The 18841-nt window shown below is 41.2% G+C and overlaps 1 non-coding gene across 1 annotated transcript; it reads right to left on the bottom strand.

Annotated features, from left to right (window-relative positions):
- Positions 1-14296: 14296 nt before the first annotated feature.
- LOC128057025 (U6 spliceosomal RNA) lies at positions 14297-14402 on the bottom strand. The gene has a single exon (XR_008200221.1). It is a non-coding gene; the product is annotated as a U6 spliceosomal RNA (small nuclear RNA).
- Between the last annotated feature and the right edge of the window lie 4439 nt (positions 14403-18841).

The following is an 18841-nucleotide window of genomic DNA, read 5'->3' as shown; positions in this document are numbered from 1 at the left end:
CCCAACAAAGCCTTGTGACAGTCTCAATGACTCATTTTGGAATGAAAGCTTTTGAGAGATTTTTGCTCTGATAGTGGAACTTTCCTCTTTTCACACTGGCCTGATTACATGGCAAGCTATGAAATTCAGTAACACTTGGGGTTTTGTAAAAAAGTCACTCTTTGGATATTAAAAGAGAAGGGAACAGAGGAGAATATTCTTAATCATTTCTCTTTCTAACATCAATTCAAATTCTTTCTTATAATCTCCTCTTTAGATTATATGTTTGAATATGTTGAGAAAAGGTGACATTTTAGAGACACCTGTATGGATCTAAATGACTAAAACGGACAGCACTGATACCTTAAACAAATCAGACATCTTTCCAAGTTGTGCCAGGCAGGGCTGTGGCAGGAAACAGATGGTTGGCTCCAGGGGCTGATTGAGGAAGGGTCAACATCAGGACAGCTCACAGCAGAGTGGGCTCAGGCAGGCCTAAAGAGAGGGCAGTGAGGCCCCCGCCAGCTGAGGGCAGGGGCTGCCTGGGAACAGCTGCGCTGTAGGATGCTGTAGGATGAGGCTGCAGAGAAGGAGCATGGCCTAGTCACAGTCCCCAAGGGGGGGTGGGGTTCAAGAAAAGCCCCCCCCCCCCACCCTCTGCATGTCCTAGATTGGATCTAGGTTTGAAGCAAGTTTTCATCAACTCAACAGACATGAATTTGAGCAAACTCCAGAAGACAGTGAAGGACAGGGAAGCCTAGCATGCTGCAGGCCACGGGGGTCAAAGAGAGTCAGACACAACTAAACAACTGAACAACAACTGCCACACACTAGCTGTGTGAATAGAGGCACGTAACTTATCTTCTTCTCTAAGCATCCATGTTTTCATACTTAAAATGCAAAGTAAGGATGCCGAGAGAATTAAATGAGGAATGTAAGAAACAGTGTGCACAACAGAGCTAATGACCAGGACACACAGTGCAGGAGGCCCCTGCTCCAGCTAACCCATCATCAGGACTGTGTGAAATAACATCTTGGAGGCAGGACCTTGTGAAATACATCTCAGATTACCTCCCCCGGGTAAGAAAGGGGGAAAATTGTCCATTGGTACCCACCATCCAATGGCCAGTGAGTCTGTGGTGACCCTACAGTCCCACAGGATAGAAGCCAAAGGGCACCTGGCCGTAGGGTCAGAGACACGATGCACCTGCCCTGAAGGTACACGGTAGCCGTGAGAAGCTGGAAGGCTAATGCAGCCCCAAGCATCTAATCGTGGGTCTTCCCACAGGAGAGGACGAACCTGAGGTTCCTCTACATGCAGTTCTGAGATACGGCCACAGGTCCTGGGACGTGACCTGAGGCTTCTGCACATCCAACAGTTCTCATCCCAGGCTGGAGAAATTCCCAAAATGCCAGAGCCTGTCAGAGCTTCAGGATTTGCAAAACACCCACCTCACCCTCGTCCATCCTCCTAAAACTTTCTGTGGCGAGAGAAAAGGACCACATCCTTCATATATGTTGGAAAAAATGTGAACACTGACTGAAATATGAACACTACTGGACATTCATTGTGTCACTTTGAACGTGTTACATCCAACTTATGAGTAAATAGATAAAACCCAGGCATCCAACAGTCACCTAGTGAGACTGTTTTTTCTGTTGTCAAATAGAGCTGAGTTTTCATTATTAATTCACAGTCAAATAGTCTCTTTTGTTGAACCATTCCCGCGCAGACTAAAGGAATGCTTAGATTTCTGCTTAAACATCGTTTAGACCAACTTCTTGCTTTGCAGATTGAAGGGAGTGGGGATGAAAAAGATGAAGTAAGCTGTCACAAGTCAACTGAGAAGGACTCAAGCTCAGGTCTTCAGACTCCAGGTCTAACGATTTCTCCATTTCACTCCACCGAGATCATTTTGTCTTCTTGATGTTTCATTTCATGCAGGTTTACTTCCTCTGTTCCATGTGAAGCTCTGCCACCATCATTTCTCTGCAGGACTGCGCCACAGTTTAAGGCTCATTTAGTTTATGGTGTTCGGGCAACCAAGCGCATCTTCCCCAGATGAAATTTTCACAGGAAAGCATGGGGGTCAGAGCCACCCAGAGCGACACCTCCTATGGTTCCCACAGATACCTCTGGGGCTGACCCCTTGTGCCCTTGTGATGAGGGGCACGCTATCGGGGCCAAGCACCTGCAGACCCTGGGGCTCTGAGGTCCTCATAGTGCACGTTCATCTCTGAGGCCCCTGCACCTGCACGGACAGGTAGAAACACAAGTGTGTCAGCCTCAAAAGTAAAGATCCCACATGCAGATTGTGGGGTGAGAAGTGCTTTACAAACAAACGAAAGATCCACCCACAGAAGGCTGAAGGACCCCGGACACCTTGTCTTCCTCTGTGACCTCTGCTCCAGAAATTTCCACATGTAATAGCACTTGCTCTAAACTGGATATAATATTCTAAACATTCACTTGTGAAGTACGAAGTAGGCCCCTCACTGCTGGGTCTGCAGAGTATAGTATAGCTCAGTTCACTGTTCCCTGTCACACAGCAGGGACCAGAGCAGTAATGTTGCAAAAACCAGTGTGGCAGCAAAGAGATGCCAGGACCGGAATAGTGATACAGTATCCACAGAATCCGGAGATGGGAGCGCAAATCTGGTCCCCTAGCCCTAGGGCATCTTCCTCACCGGAAGCATCTGTTTAGATCTGATGTAGTGTAGGCCTCTGAAGACAATGATCTCAGCTTTTTCTAATCTGAAATGTTTTTATCTGGCCTTTATTGAGGGGATGGGGTTAGAATGATTTATTTTTTAAACAACTGGTTATCGCTGTATCCCTATAACTTTATTGCTGGACATTGAAATTTGAATTTCTTTTTTTTTTGCGTGCAAAAATTTTTTATTGGAATATATTTGCTTTACAATGTGTTAGTTTCTGCTGCACAACAAAGTGAATAAGTTATATATTTTGCCAGATATAGAATTCTAGGTTCATAATTTCTTTTCTCTTTCAGCATTTCAAGGGTCTTTCTACTTTCTTCTGAATTACTTCATTTCTGATGAAAGTTCAGCACTGATTGTTGTTGTGAGAATTGTTTGAATATATGCATGTATACGTACATGTGTTCATAGGTAGGTGGACAGATAGATAAAATCAGATGTCCCAACTATTAGATCTCTTCTCTTTCCTCCCCTGTCTTCAATACTAAAAAGACTAAGAATGCAAATTCATATTATACTGGACCGATTAAATATTAGCAAGCTCAAAGGGACAAATTACTTGCCCTCAAGGATTATTTGGTTTCTCACTTTTTAAATGTTTTTATTTATTCAAATAGCATATTCTGCCCAGCTCTACTGAAACCTCAGAACTGTGAACTCTTACTTCAGGTCAACTCTGATTTTTATCATTGTTCCCCTCTTCCTCTGACTGCTTTTAAGATTTTCCCTTTCTCTTTGGTTTGTGTCAATCCAAAATGACCTGGTTTGCTTTGCATCTGTTTGGCCTCCTTTTTAAACCTGTAGGTTGATATTTTTTTTTTTATTAAATCTGAACGTTTGCAGCCATTATTCCCGCAAATATGCTGTTCCGCTGCAACATCCCTTTCTGGCACTTTAGTCACAGGTGTATTAACCCACACGCCCACAGCCTCTGTGCCCTCAGTCACTTTTCTCTCTGAGTTTCCGCTCCCATCACCCTGTCTAAAAACCTACTACCTTTCCTTCTGTTAATCTGTTTAATCTTCTGCTGAGCCTATCAGATGAATTTCCAATTCAGATACTGTGTTTGGCAGATGCAGTATGTTCATTTGGTTCTTTTCTAAAGAACTGACTTCTGAATAGAGTCCCCATCTTGTCACCTTTTTTGTCCCCTTTTCCCTTAAGCCCTTGAACATACTTACAGTTGCTGTACTCAAGCCCTTATCTTTAAGGCCAGCATCTCTGGATGTGGTCATTCTTATGGCTTTCTGAAAATTGTTGATATTATGTTGCAGAATCTGACTTCTGTCAACCTCCTTAGAAGAATACTGAGCCAATTAGCTTTATTCTGTTAGTGTTTATTTTTAGGCTTGTTTAGGCTTCCCTGGTGGCTCAGAGGTTAAAGTGTCTGCCTCCAATGTGGGAAACCCAGGTTCAATCCCTGGGTCGGGAAGATCCCTTGAAGAAGGAAATGGCAATCCACTCCAGTATTCTTGCCTGGAGAATCCCATGGACGGAGAAGCCTAGTAGGTTACAGTCCATGGGGTCGCAAAGAGTCGGACACGACTGAGCTACTTCACCTTCAGGCCTTGTTACTGTACCCTTGGACTGCAAGGAAATCAACTAGGCCTAAAGGAAATCAACCCTGAATATTCATTGGAAGGACTGACACTGAAGCTGAAGCTTCAATACTTTGGCCACCTGATACGAAGAACTGACTCATTAAAAGAGACCCTAATGCTAGGAAAGATGGAGGGCAGGAGAAAGGGGGCGACAGAGGATGAGACAGTGAGATAGTATCACTGACTCAATGGACATGATTTTAAGCAAACTCTGAGAGATAGTGAAGGACAGGGAAGCCTGGTGTGCTGCAGTCAATGGAGTCACAAAGAGTAGGACGTGACTTGGCAACTGAACAACAACAACTCTAAGGCTAGCACACTCTGTGCTCTGGTCTTGCTTGAATCTCAGTGGGATGCCTGCGATGGTTTTTCAGATCATCAGTGTCTCTCAACATCGTGTGACCCCAACACACAAGCAGCAAGAGCAACTGCTCTTTGCCCACCTTCAAGGAGTCCCATCCTGTGCCTGCAGGACTTAGTATTTGGCCAAAGACTCGAGAGAACCCCTGTGCAAACTCCTCCTCATGTGCCTTCTTCTCTGACAGCCAGTTCCTCATATTCCAGCAGCCTGAGTGGTCCTGAAATTTGTTCTGTGTTTGCTCCACCCAGCATCACCCCTGGACCTGGGCTTCATTGCCCTAGGACATGGAGCAATGGGAAGTACCCCCAGTGAGAAAGCTGGGGGCATGTGAGGCTCATCTCTGAGAGCCCCTTCTCCCTGGACCACAGCATTGTGCTCTCTCATCCAGTCCCTAAACAGTGGCCTCAAGATAGTTTGCATTGGGAAGATGCATCTGATTTCCATCACTGCATCATGGTGCAGGCTAGAAGCACCACCATTCCTTCTAACATAATGAAAATAAGCCGCTCATAAGTATGCATCACATTAATGGAGAAATGCCATGGAAGCAACATGTCGTAATTGAATACAGTCTCCTATGGGTTTTAAAAATTTGGGCTTAAGTTCCCAGCTCTGTGACTTCAATTAATCATTTAATCAATCTAAGCCTCAATTTTCTCATTTGTAAATTAAAGAGGGAGTATTAGAATATCTATAAAATTCTCTCTAGTTCTAATATCTTTTTATTCCATGGCACAAAGATAAAACTCATGAATTTTTCATTTTCAAAATAATCCTAAAAAGCATTCCCTTCATTTTAATTCTGATAATATTTCATAAAAGCTTTGATAAAAGTAAGAAGAGGAAAGAAAACTGGGCACTTAATGTACTATCAAATTGTCTTTTATATGCTATGTCTAATGCTCAGCATATCATAGGCATTTAAATTTCCCATAAGAATAAATGTAACCTATCAAATAACTCAGTGAATAATACCACCAAGAATTCACTACTCCCACTCTTCCCGAGGGGAACAGATAATGTGTTCTTTATTAATTCTAAGAATGACTTGAATACTAGCTGCCAACCTACTCATTTAGACTTCCTCTTTCATTGTAGACTGTCCTAGTTTAATGACCATATTTAAACAAAACTGGAATCATTGGTGTAATCTGAGGATTGAAGAATCACAATCTTTACCTTCATTTATTCATTTACTCCACAAATATCTATTGAGAACTTATTATATACCAAGTATGTATCAGGTTCTGAAGACAAAATTATGAGCAAAATAAACTTGATATCTGCTGTCATAGAGTTTAAAGTCTAGTAGAGGAGATAGGCAGTAATAAAATAATAATTTATGAATCAGTGTAAAGTTTCAACTGTGAAATGCTCTGTCAAAGAAGAAACTGTTTATAAGAAGCTAGAATGTGTATTTAATCTTGGGAAGAAAACAGTATCCCAGGAAGAATAGCCTCGTGGTGAGACAAAGGGCTTCCCTGGTGGCTCAGATGGTAAAGAATATGCTTGCAGTGCAAGAGACCCAGGTTCTATCCCTGGGTTGGGAAGATCCCCTGGAGAAGGGAATGGCTACCCACTCAGGTATTCTTGCCTGGAGAATTCCATGGACAGAGGAGCCTGGTGGACTATAGTCCATGAAGTCACAAAAAGTCAGATATGACTGAGAAACTAACATTTTGAGAAGAAAGTGGTGGGCATCCTTGCTTTGTTCCTTATTTTAGATAAAATGCTTTCAGGTTTTCACTGTTGGGGATGATGTTACTTGTGGGCTTGCTATATATTTAACATATATGCAGAGTACATCATGAGAAACACTGGGCTGGAGGAAGCACAAGCTGGAATCAAGATTTCCAGGAGAAATATCAATAACCTCAGATATGTAGATGATACCACCTTTATGGCAGAAAGTGAAAAACTTAGGAGCCTCTTGATGAAAGTGAAAGAGGAGAGTAAAAAAGTTGGCTTAAAGCTCAACATTCAGAAAACTAAGATCATGGCATCTGGTCCCATCATGGCAAATAAATGGAGAAACAGTGGAAACAGTGGCTGACTTTATTTTGGGGGGCTCCAAAATCACTGCAGATGGTGATTGCAGCCATGAAATTAAAAGATGCTTATTCCTTGGAAGGAAAGTTATGACCAACCTAGATGGCATATTAAAAAGCAGAGACATTACTTTGTCAACAAAGATCCGTCTAGTCAAGGCTATGACTTTTCCAGTAGTCATGTATGGATGTGAGAGTTAGGCTATAAAGAAAGCTGAGTACAGAAGAATTGATGCTTTTGAACTGTGGTGTTGGAGAAGACTCTTGAGAGTCCTTTGGACTGCAAAGAGATCCAACCAGTCCATCCTAAAGGAGATCAGTCCTGGGTGTTCATTGGAAGGACTGATGTTGAAGCTGAAACTTCAATACTTTGGCCACCTCATACAAAGAGCTGACTCATTTGAAAAGACCCTGATTCTGGGAAAGATTGAGGGCAGGAGGAGAAGGGGACAACAAAGGATGAGATGGTTGGATGGCATCCCCGACTCAATGGACATGGGTTTGGGTAGACCCTGGCAGTTGGTGATGGACAGGGAGGCCTGGCGTGCTGTGATTCATGGGGTTGCAAAGAGTCGGACACGACTGAGCGACTGAACTAAACTGTCATATATGGCTTTTATTATGTTGAGGAATGTTCCCTCTATACCCCTTTGTCAAGAGTTTTTATCATATATAGATGTTGAGATTTGTCAAAAGCTTTTTCTGCATCTGTCAATGATCAAATGATTTTTATTCTTTCATTTGTTAATAAGGTATATCACACTGATTGTTTCACAGATATCGAACCATCCTTGTATCCCTGGGATAAATCTATGATTTTTCTAGTTTTATGAATATTAATCCTATCTTCTATAAAATATAATATTGTAAAATGACATTTGCATTACCAACAATTCCTCAACATGATATTCATTCATCACTCTGCAAATTTCCACACACTAAAAGTATTGCTTACAGTGACAAAAATTGCAGATGGCCTTACAATCCAGCAATATGAGGTACACAGCCATCAAACATTATAGAAAATATACATAATAAATTAGTAATTTAAAAAAAAATAGGTTGACCCAAGAAGTATGTTAACTAATCACTTAATTTGGAAATACATGTATATGTTAGGTATACACAGAAAAGTATCTAAACATGTATATACTACAGCTTTGGCAATGAGCATTTTTGTTATAAATGTTTTATTTTTCTTTTTTATAATTTTGTACATTTTAGTAGCTTGCGTTAATTTTATAATCAAGATATTTTCACTTTAATTTTAATGGGAATATTTTAGCAGGTTATTTTAAGCATAAAAGTGAGGGGATAAAATTTTCATATTGAAAAATCCGCTCTAGTAGATGTGTTTATGTAGAGTAGATACATGTACACAAGTTAAGATTTCAACAGAAGTCCAGGCTGATGATCATCCGAACTGGGGGTTTAGTGTTGGTGACAATGAGGAGAAAAATTCTAGAAACCATAGAAAAAATTGACAGCAATTGATATTTAGCTACCCTCTGCTCTCAAAATATTACACATTTGGGATAAGGACATGTACACTGAATCGCATTTCCTTGTTGACCATTTCCTTGTTGAAATTATAATCACTTGTGATTCTTTTTCTCATTTAAGTCTTTTTAAGCATTTGAAATATCAAATCCATGTAATTATTTTCCAGTTTCTTAGCAATCCTAAGCTGTCAGAATTGTATTCATGAATAAAATATGTGTATTAAACCCAAATAATATCCTGTTATATCACCAATGGTCACCAATAAAAATTATTTTAATAAATTAATAAATTTAAAGTCAAAATAAGTTTAATTAAATTATAAATTTAGCAATTATAAAATAATTAAATTATAAATGTAAATTTTATTTTAGTAAAATAATGGTCTAAGTTGACTAAAACAGTTATTACCAGCAAAGAAGTTGTTTGTTAAATAAGTTATTTGGAAAAAATCTCCTGAACATCTACCATCCAACTATGTGCAAGATTATGTGTTGGATAAAGATTAAGACTAATTGAATAAGAAATGGTCCCCTCCCCAAAGAATTCTTAATCTCGGGAGGATACCGAAGAAACATCATTAACTATATTCCAATGTAATAAATAACAACAACGAGAACATACCAAATACACATAGTATGTTGAGAGATAAAATAAATAATCCACATATATTATCTCATTTAATTTTCACACCAATGCTATAAAATATTAAATATAAAATTATTAGCTCCATGTCACATATGAGGAAACAAGACTTAGAAGGTTTTGTAATTGGCTCAGTATCAAACAGCTAATAAGGGATAATACAGAGACTCAAATCCAGGCATGACTCCAGAGCACACCTGCTGTTCTGTTACACTAAAAGAATGAACAGCTCCTGCACAGAACACAGGCAATTTATCCCTGGAGAGAAGCTGAGGACCGTCCGACAGAGGAAGTGATTTTTGCTCCAGACTTGAAATTTTCCACGCTTAAAAATGTGCAGGAATTCAAGACAGAGAATTTAGGAGAAGCAGATAGAAATAAAAATGAATGATATACAGTCATGTATGACTAGAGAACAGGATGTCAAAAGCCATTGACAGACGATGAGGCTTCAAAGGAAAGAAAAGTACTTCCTGAATTTAAAGAAGGTCCTTAAATGTCAAAGAGCCAAGAATAACACGCCTTCTATCTAGCCAGTATCTCATTAATTTTTAATGAATAAAGGCAATTCTGATGTGTACATAAAGTTGTAAAATGGCCACAAGGAAATATATCATCAGATAGTTTACATTCTTGCGTTAAACATTATTGGGAATTTAAAGGTTTGAATTTACTGTCACATAAATACATACATGCTTGTCAGCTGTGTTGGATGTTGAACAGTTTTTGAATTTAATAACATGCAAAAAGAAAAATATCATACATTAAGGCATATATGTGATGTCTAGAAAAAATGGTACAGATGAACTTATTTGTAAAGGAGAAATAAACTTACAGATATAGAGAACAAGCTTTTGAATACCAAAGGAGGAATGGGGGTGGGATGAGTTGGGAGACTGGAATTAAGACATATACACTATTGACACTATATATATAAAATAGACAATTAATGAGAATCTACTGTACAATGCAGGGTACTCTACAGTGCTCTGCGGTGACCTAAATGGAAAAGAAGAGAAACGGCAGAGAAGCTCTGGTTGGGAGGTGACACTGAGAGAGAGGATCTGAGTCGAGTGGAGGGTGTGGAAGAGAATCCACTGACCATGTTGCAGAGTTCAAACACCCCAACATCCACGGTCCCAGCTTCCCCGCAGTGACCATCCCTCAGGGTCCTCGTGTCCACACTCCTGGGAGCACATGCAGCCTTAAATGCAGTTACCTCCCCCAGCAAGAACAGATAAGAAGCCAAAACCCCACAGTCAAGAAATCAGGAAAACAGTAGGGAAAAAAGTCACTTAGTCCCCAAACCTGCCATTTTTGTGCATTTTTACTGAATCGAAACGGTAATTAAAGTTGTCCAGATGCTGTCGGTTCAGGGGAGCACTAAAGTAGGAAACACAAAATTGCTTTAATTGCCTTGAGGAGATTAAATTTGGACGTAGCGGGCTCTCCATTAATCTAGCCTCCATTTTGAGCAGAGAAAACACTCACTAGCTTGTGTTTCAAGAATATCGATCTGTCTGAGCTGTGTGTGTATTCTTAAATAACTGTAGGCAGGCTATAAATCTACTGTCTGATTCTTACTGGTGCCTCAAGCTATCCTGTTCATCCCACAAAGACTGTCTGTTTCCCCGGTTCCGTCTCGCTAACTTAGAAGTGTCTCACCTGGGTGCAGACGCAATTGCAAAGCTATAAACGTAGCCTCTCTGGGGCAGAAATTCTTATGGCATCTCTAAAGTAAAAATAGACTAGATTGATGAGGTCTCAAAGCACTGCCTCTAATGAGCTGAAGGCTCCCATCTGTGCCCTTTCCTGACGTGGAGGAAGCCAGGGAGAAGCAATCAATGAGATGCAATGACCTCTTCATCAACATTAAAGTAACAGTGGGATATGCAGAGGGGTTCCTGAAGGCACTGAGGTTTAGCCTAATAACTGAAGACAAACAAACAAAATTAAAGCGTTAATTCAAACAGGGAGTGACAAATGTAGCTGTAAGAAATGCACTCATCTGAATCTATAAACATTAACCAAACAAACAAATCCCACATCCCCAAGGAAGGTAAAGATCAGCTGGCAAGTTAATGTTTCCTTGGAAAGTAAGACACTCCGTGGACCCTTCCCCGTGTGAGTGGCACAAGCCTACAGTGATCCATCACTCTTCTCCAGATGCTAGCAGACTGGCTTCTGAGGCTTCAGTCTGCTCTTGAGGGGAAAGACAAGGCTGAGAGAAAGCCAAGCAACACTGGACTCAGAAAGTGCAGCAGAAAGCGAATGTGCATAGTGAAACGTCTGTTTCTAGGTAAATCATATTTACAAAATATGCTGGAGTGAAAATCAAGCACCTGTGGAATGTTACCTGTGGAAGATCTTGGGAAGATATCTTGTTGAATTAACCAGAACTGTAATGCTTTGAGGCAGATACTTCACTTTGTTGACTAACATTCAGGATTTATTTATTTCACTTGAGTTCACAGAACTGGAAGGAAGGTTCTCAGAGCTGGAAGGAAATGGCTTCCCTGCATTTTCTGCATTTTCTCCATTTTCTCCATTGGAAGTTCAACTAGAGTAGTCTGACTTCACTCTCCACTCCTGTCTAGTGAAGTATTCCAGTGGACATTAACACCTGCTGCAAACTGATTAGGTCCTTCAGAGTAGAGTGCCTGGCAAAATAGTTCATTCAAAGGAAATGCAATTGTTAGGACAGAAACAAAAGGCTGCTTCGCCAATCTGCCTCAGGACCTGTCAACTTCAACAGCAATTGTCCCTGGGATGGAATAAATGCACAGACCAGTATGAGTGGAGGGAAGAAAATGATTTAATAAGAATTCCTACTTACAGAAAGCTTCATGCCTACAGAGAAGGGCATGATTCAGCACCCTTGGAGAAGAATAGTATTTAAATTCAATATGAAGTGTCATGATCAAAATATGCTTCTACTCATCACCATCAAACATGCACAAAAGTGAATTTTTACCATTGAACTACAGCAGATTAATGTTTCTTTTAATTAGCAGGAAATCACAGGTAATAAAATACTTTGAGACATCTATTTTCCAGTCATACAACATAAATGGCACTTTTTCCCTGAGAATGTAACCCTTGAATGACTTCGTCACCTCCTACTTGATAAATGGAAATGTTTTCTTCTACTCAAGGTCACAGCAAGACAAACAAACCTGTGGAAGACAGTGAAGATGAAATGTGCCCAGTGTTTTTTTTAAAAAAAATTGCTTATAGTTTTCTGGTTTAGTTCAATCAAGTAAAGCATCAGAGAAAAAGAACAATGACTACCAGTAAACAAAGAGGGCGAAAGACTGAACTCAGTGTCAGTCAAACGTCCTACCTTCATACATATTTATTATACTGTCTCCAAACATAAAGTTTTTAAAAAGCATCTGTTCTGATATATCTGGAAAACTTTTTCTTGGGGGATTAAATCTAGTGACCCCACGCTAAGAGGCAGTGACACTCATTTTAAGGGAAAGAATTCCCAAACAGTCCTAGTTTGGTCTTTTCTTTCTTCAACTCTACTGTAACATTTAACAGGTGAAAGGGAAATATTTATGAAATAAATAATGCCTTTTTCTTTATATTCCCTATCTTCCTTCCAGAGCATCAGACTGGATGGTTATCACAGGTTCACATATAAAGCATTTCTTTAAATATCTTAAGGTACTAAGTAGAAATCTGCTATAAGTTATAGGAGGAAATATGGAGTCGCTTTAAAAAGCCACAGTAGCTGAAGTGCAGCACATTGTAGCTGAAGCAGGGACTTTCACAAGGTCACAACTAAGGGGTCTCATCTGGAGCTTGACTGGGAAAGGGTCTGTTTCTAAGAGCATGTGGTCCCCAACAGAACCCAGTTTTCCTCCCTCCTGCTGAGAGACCCCTGTGTGTGTCCTGCCTTGCTGTGAAAGTGTTAATCATGCAATGGTGTCCAACTCTTTGCAACCCCACTGACTATAGCCCACCAGGCTCCTCTGTCCATGGGATTTCCCAGAATCCTAGAGTGGGTTGCCATTTCTCCTCCAGGGGATCTTCCCAACCCAGGGATCAAACATGCAGGTATCCTGCATTTCAGGTAGATTCTTTATTACCTGAGCCACCAGGGAACCCCTGTCTTGCTGCAACAATTAGTAATTGAACTCTTCATTGCAGGTGTGTTCCTGGCAGTCCTAGAAGCAGAGCACTGGGCTTTGTCCCTCCTCTGGTTGCTCTCCTCTTACACAGCAAGTGTATCCGCACCCTCTTTGCATCATGTGACTAAGGAGTTCTCATGTGTGGTCAGATCAGCACAGTGACAAGCAGCGTCCTCACATTGTCTAGGCATGTCCCTGAGTTTACATCCTGAGAATGTACTCTGATTGTTCTTTTGGCTCAGAAAATGCAGGAACATCTAACCTCATACACAACAAGCATCTCAAGGCAGGGAGAGCCAGGTGATTGTTTTCCCATAATCAGAAAAGGAGAATGGGGCGGCACAGAATGAGATGGTTAGCTAGCATCACCGACTTCATGGACATGAATTTGAGCAAACTCCAGGAGATAGTGGAGGCCAGAGGAGCCTGGCATGCTTCAGTCTATGGGATCACAAAGAGTTGGACATGACTTGGCGACTGAACAACAATCAGCCCCTTCTTTGAGGAACCATTGAAGAAAAATAAATAAAATATATCTAAAGCATATGTTTTTACATATATGTACATACTTAGGCACATGCATACACACAAACGTGTATATATACACATAGGCAGGCACACCTGTGTATGTAAAGCTACATTTCAGAATTGGCTATGGGTCCATATTAACTCTCCTGAAACAAGCGTTCATATGGAAATGGTCTAACATAAGGAAATTGAGAATCGATACTGAGTAATTTGTCTGTTATTAATTTTATTACATTAGAAGCAGCACATTCATTTCAATTATTGATCTAGCCAGCATATTTAGAGTGGGCAAAGCTTCTTGTATTGACAACCAGCCAAATGGAGTGGGGGAGACAGAGAAAGGGGAATATTCTGTACATATACTGGCTCCTTCAGGCTTCGAACAGGAGAATTTCATTCTTTGCAACCATCAGGAGCTCCATCGTCCTTTTGGACTCAAGCTCTCAGCAGAGTTTCCCCACAGAGTGAGCAGCAACTTTTGTCCCTGTGATTCCTGTGTTCAAAATATTCATAAGGAGGACATTATGGTGTCCAGGCTGTAAATGCTGATGTGCTTAATCATGTCCAACTTTTTGCAACCCCATGGACTGTAGCCCACCACACTCCTCTGTCCATGGAATTATCCAAGCAAGAGTACTGGAGTGGGAGTGGGTTGCCATTCCCTTCTCCAGGGGATCTTCCTGACCCAGGGATCAAACTCAGGTCTCCTGCACTGTAGACAGATTATTTATTGTCTGAGCCACGAGGGAAGCACTCTTCTGTTGATGCACATTTTAAAATACAGAATGTTTCACAAATCTGCCTGTCACCTTGTCCAGGGGCCATGTTAATCTTCTCTGTATCGTTCCAATTTTAGTATATGTGATGCCTAAGCAAGCACACCATAAAGTCTTAAGAATCAAAAAAGTCTTTCTTGAACTAGAATCAGTTCAGTTCAGTCTCTCAGTCGTGTCTGACTCTGAGACCCCATGAATCGCAGCACACCAGGCCTCCCTGTCCATCACCAACTCCTGGAGTTCACTCAAACTCACGTCCATTGAGTCGGTGATGCCATCCAGCCATCTCATCCTCTGTCGTCCCCTTTTCCTCCTGCCCCCAACCCCTCCCAGCATCAGTCTTTCCCAATAAGTCAACTCATCACATGAGGTGGCCAAAGAATAGTATTACTTAAAAATATGATTAAGTGCACAATTTAGATAATGAACAAAAATATGCATAAATGAAATATCCACAAATATGAATGTACAGCCACAAATCCATCTTCATACACAGCTTTCTCTGAAGAAAGACCCAGGTTAGACAGTGCATTTTCCCCACTTCTTTCTAGAGCACACACTTTTTGGAGTCTGGGTTTCCAATAACTGATTTCACTCCCTAACAATTTTCTACATGTAAGCTGAAGTAGTGTTATGTACCAAAGTTTAATATAGAAGAGTTTAAAAGTTGATAGTTTTAATGAAATTTTTTTCAAGTGATAACCTGGAGAGTGATCAGGAAGTCAATCTGCCACCACCATCACTGGACCCTCTTTGACCTTGCTCCAAGGAAACCAAAGGAACAAGCTGTGATGGGTAATTTCTTTTGGAACCAAGGGATGGAGTCATCATGCAAAGATAAATCAAGAGAAGAGTCTTTTACAGTAATGTGATTAGTAGTTCCAGGGTCAGAGGCAGAGTGCCGAGAAGAGAAGCTGATGACGTAAGCTTATAAACTTGACATCCTAGCCAAGTCTGTTACTAATGTAGCTCAAAGGTCATCATTTTTATTATACCAGCAACCAACCAGCTGGGTCAAAAGGGGGGAAAACAAACACATTCAGTCTCAAAGTACCTTATTTGGTTTCCTAGCAATTGAATAACCACATCTCTGGTGAGCTGCTAATGACATCCTCTTCTCTTAACATCTAATCAAAATTCACAGCCAGAAGCAACATGGACTGAGTAGCCCAGTCAAGACATTAATTATTCTGGTGATAAAACTGTCTCAACAGTGGGCTTCAAGCAGACATAATTTCTGTGACCAGAAATGCTTAAAGCATGATGTTTACCCTTTGATATTTTGAATATTTTAAATTAGGCAGGAGGGAGGGCACAGAAGCTAGCCACTCCCTGGCAGGTCTTAGCAGGCAGCTTGAGAATTAGAGGAGAACATGTGTCCATTTGTAGCTCTTGTCCTTCCAATTCCAAGAAAAATGGCACTTCATCTCTGAAAGTCATGCACACAAGAGTTATGGCAAATTTTTTAAAAAAAGAGTTATGTCAAATTAAAGAGTCCAATTGCTTCAGCACCATTAAGATCACATCTTGTTCTGATGCTAAAAATTCATCTAACAAGATACCAGTACTGGTTAACATTAGAACAACCTTGGGCCCCTTCATCCATTCTAATGCATTCTCTAAATGTACAAGTGCCATCGGCAAGTCTATGAACATACAGTGCCAGGGGCGCCATTATCCTCAAGAAGAAAACAGCTTATACACTGAGTGCTGGCAGAGCTCTGGACAGAGCAATCGGAAGAGAAAGCAGATGTCATCTGCCAACCACGTGGCTTGTTTTCCACTTATTTTCTTATGGCAAAAATGCATGACCTTCAACTGTCATTCAGTAAAACACCATTTTGTAAAATGTAAGGCTAAAAAGCAATCATAAGTGATCAAAGGCTGGGTGGGAAAAGATAGTGAGAATCGACTCTGTGACAGAAGCGTCTGACAACACTTTGTACAAGGAGAATATCATTTCAATCTCACATTGACTCTGTGATGCAGATATATTTTGTCATTGCTGTTCAGTTGCTCAGTTGTGTCTGACTCTTTGTGACCCCATGTACTGCAGCTTGCCAGGCTTCCCTATCTGTCACCAAATCACAGAGTTTACTCAAACTCATGTCCATCGAGTTGGTGATGCCACCCAACCATCTCATCCTCTGTCACCCTCTTCTTCTCCCACCCTCAATCTTTCCCAGCATCAGGGTCTTTTCCAATGAGTCAGCTCTTCACAACTGGTGGCCAAAATATTGGATCCTCATCTTCAGCGTCAGTCCTTCCAAGGATTCTGGGTGGATTTCCTTTAGGATTGACTGATCTTCTTGCTGTCCAAGGGACTCGCAAGAATCTCTGTGCTATTTTTCTGTAAAAGAAAATTCCCCAAATCAATTGGCTTAAAGCAGTATGAATTCATTTTTGTGCATAAATCTGTGGGTCATCTACTGATTCACATCAGATTTGGTTGGCCAGAGAAGACCTTGGTCATGCACTCATGGACAACTGGTGGGTTGTCTGGGAACTGGCAGATGAAAGACAGCCTGATGCACAGGTCTGGCATTGCCTACCAGGCCTTAGTGATGATGGAGCCTTGTGTCTTTTGTTGTGCAGCAGGTTGGTTCAGACCTATTGATATGGCTGTAGCAGGGTTCCAAGAGACAGTAAGACTTCAAAGCCCACTGAGGCCTAGGCTTGAAACTGGCACATTGCATTCCAGCATGTTCATTTTGCCAATGCGAATTAGAAATCCAGCATAGATTCAAAGAGTAGATAAACACACTCCACTTCTGGGTGAGAGAAGACTGAAAATCTCACGCAAAGTTATGGTAGAGGGAGGAGCAGAGAACTGAGAGAACTGATGCCATTTTCTCCATGCCTGTCATCCACACCCTTGCTGTGACTTCATCCTGGGCACTTTGTCCTTTCCACTCCTTGACTTTACATTAGTCTTCATGACTTGGTTTGGCTAAGGTGTTGGCTGGAAGACAAAGCGCCCATTCTGATCGAAGGTCTTAAGAGGCTTGCTTGCCCTGTAGTCCCTACATTGCCAGAAGAAACGCAAGTTCCAGAAAGAGGATGACGAGCATGAGCGAGAGCTGGACCTGCAGAACTGCACCATAGGGAAGACCACCCCAACACCACGCCCTGAAGACATGGCCTCCCCACTGACCTGCAGACCTGTGAGGATAAAGGGCCACAGGTTAATTCACTGAGTCTGGGGGTGACGCTACACTGTGTTATTGGCAATATAGGTAATAGCCAAGTGATAGTCAAATGATATTGAAATACAAAAAAGAGAGGCAAGAAACTTCGCTCCTGGAGCTTATAATCCAATGGGGAGAGAAACACCATAAACAAATACACAGAGTGATATCAAGTATAATTAGTGCTATGAATAAAATGAACTTAATAGTTTGGTAAGGAGTGTCTTTCCTTAAGGTGACTGAGAACTAGTGCTTGCATTTTTAAATACACATGGGTGGCAGCCATCTACACTCAGGGACAGAAGCCTGTGCTGTAGAAAATGGTTGTTGCTTTATCACAACTTCTTAAGCTTCTCTAGTTTCTAACTTTCAGCTCTATCCCTGACAGTTATCAATATTGGAGCCTAATACTAGTGCATGCATTAAAGTGACTAATGTTTGATGTGCTAAGTCTCTTCAGTTGTGTCCAACTCCTTGCGACCCCGTGGACTATAGCCTGCCAGGCCCTTCTGTCCATGGGATTCTCCAGGCAGAATACGGGAGACGGTTGCCATGCCCTCCTCCAGATCTTCCCAACTCAGGGATCAAATCCTTGTCTCTTATATCTCTTGCATTGGCAGGCGGGTCTCTTACCACAAGTGCCAGGCAATCCAATAAATAAAGTTTTAGATTATACAAGTTCAATCCACAGCAGTATAGTGGATTACAAGTAAACATTGCTGCTAATTTTACCTTTTAGAGTGAGCAAGGTAGCATTTATGTATGCTCAGTGTTTTACTTTTCTTGTTCTCTGGTGTGCAAATTGAATTTTATTCACCACTGTGCCAAGCTCAAACACACCATTAGGTTTTTCTGAAAATGGGTAATTACTACTTCTTGGCTAGAGGTACAATTCCCAAACAAAGGGACAACATCTTAGAGCACTGTTAGTTTGGTTTCCAATAATAATAAGTTCATGGGGTTCTCAGGGCAAGAATACTGAAGTGGTTTCTCCAATACTTTGGCCACTCGATGCGAAGAACTGACTCATTTGAAAAGACCCTGATGCTGAGAAAGATTGAAGGCAGGAGGAGAAGGGTACAACAAAGGATGAGATGGTTGGATGGCATCACTGACCCAATGAAGTTTGAGTAAGCTCCAGGAGTTGGTGATGGACAGGGAAGTCTGGCATGCTGCAGTCCATGGGGTTGCAGAGAGTCGGACACGACTGAGCGACTGAACTGAATTGATCTGAATAATAAGTATCACAGAAGAGAGTAAAGCTTCCTCACCTGGAGTAACTCAGTTTCACCCTTTCACAGATGCATGCCCAGAAAAAGTCAGCACTTGATAAATGCAGACTGGAATGAATGGAT

The sequence above is a fragment of the Budorcas taxicolor genome, chromosome 11, assembly GCF_023091745.1.
Source record: "Budorcas taxicolor isolate Tak-1 chromosome 11, Takin1.1, whole genome shotgun sequence".
Taxonomy (NCBI): domain Eukaryota; kingdom Metazoa; phylum Chordata; class Mammalia; order Artiodactyla; family Bovidae; genus Budorcas; species Budorcas taxicolor.
Note: the sequence above shows the minus strand (reverse complement) of the source record. Positions and strands in the feature narration are given on the sequence as shown.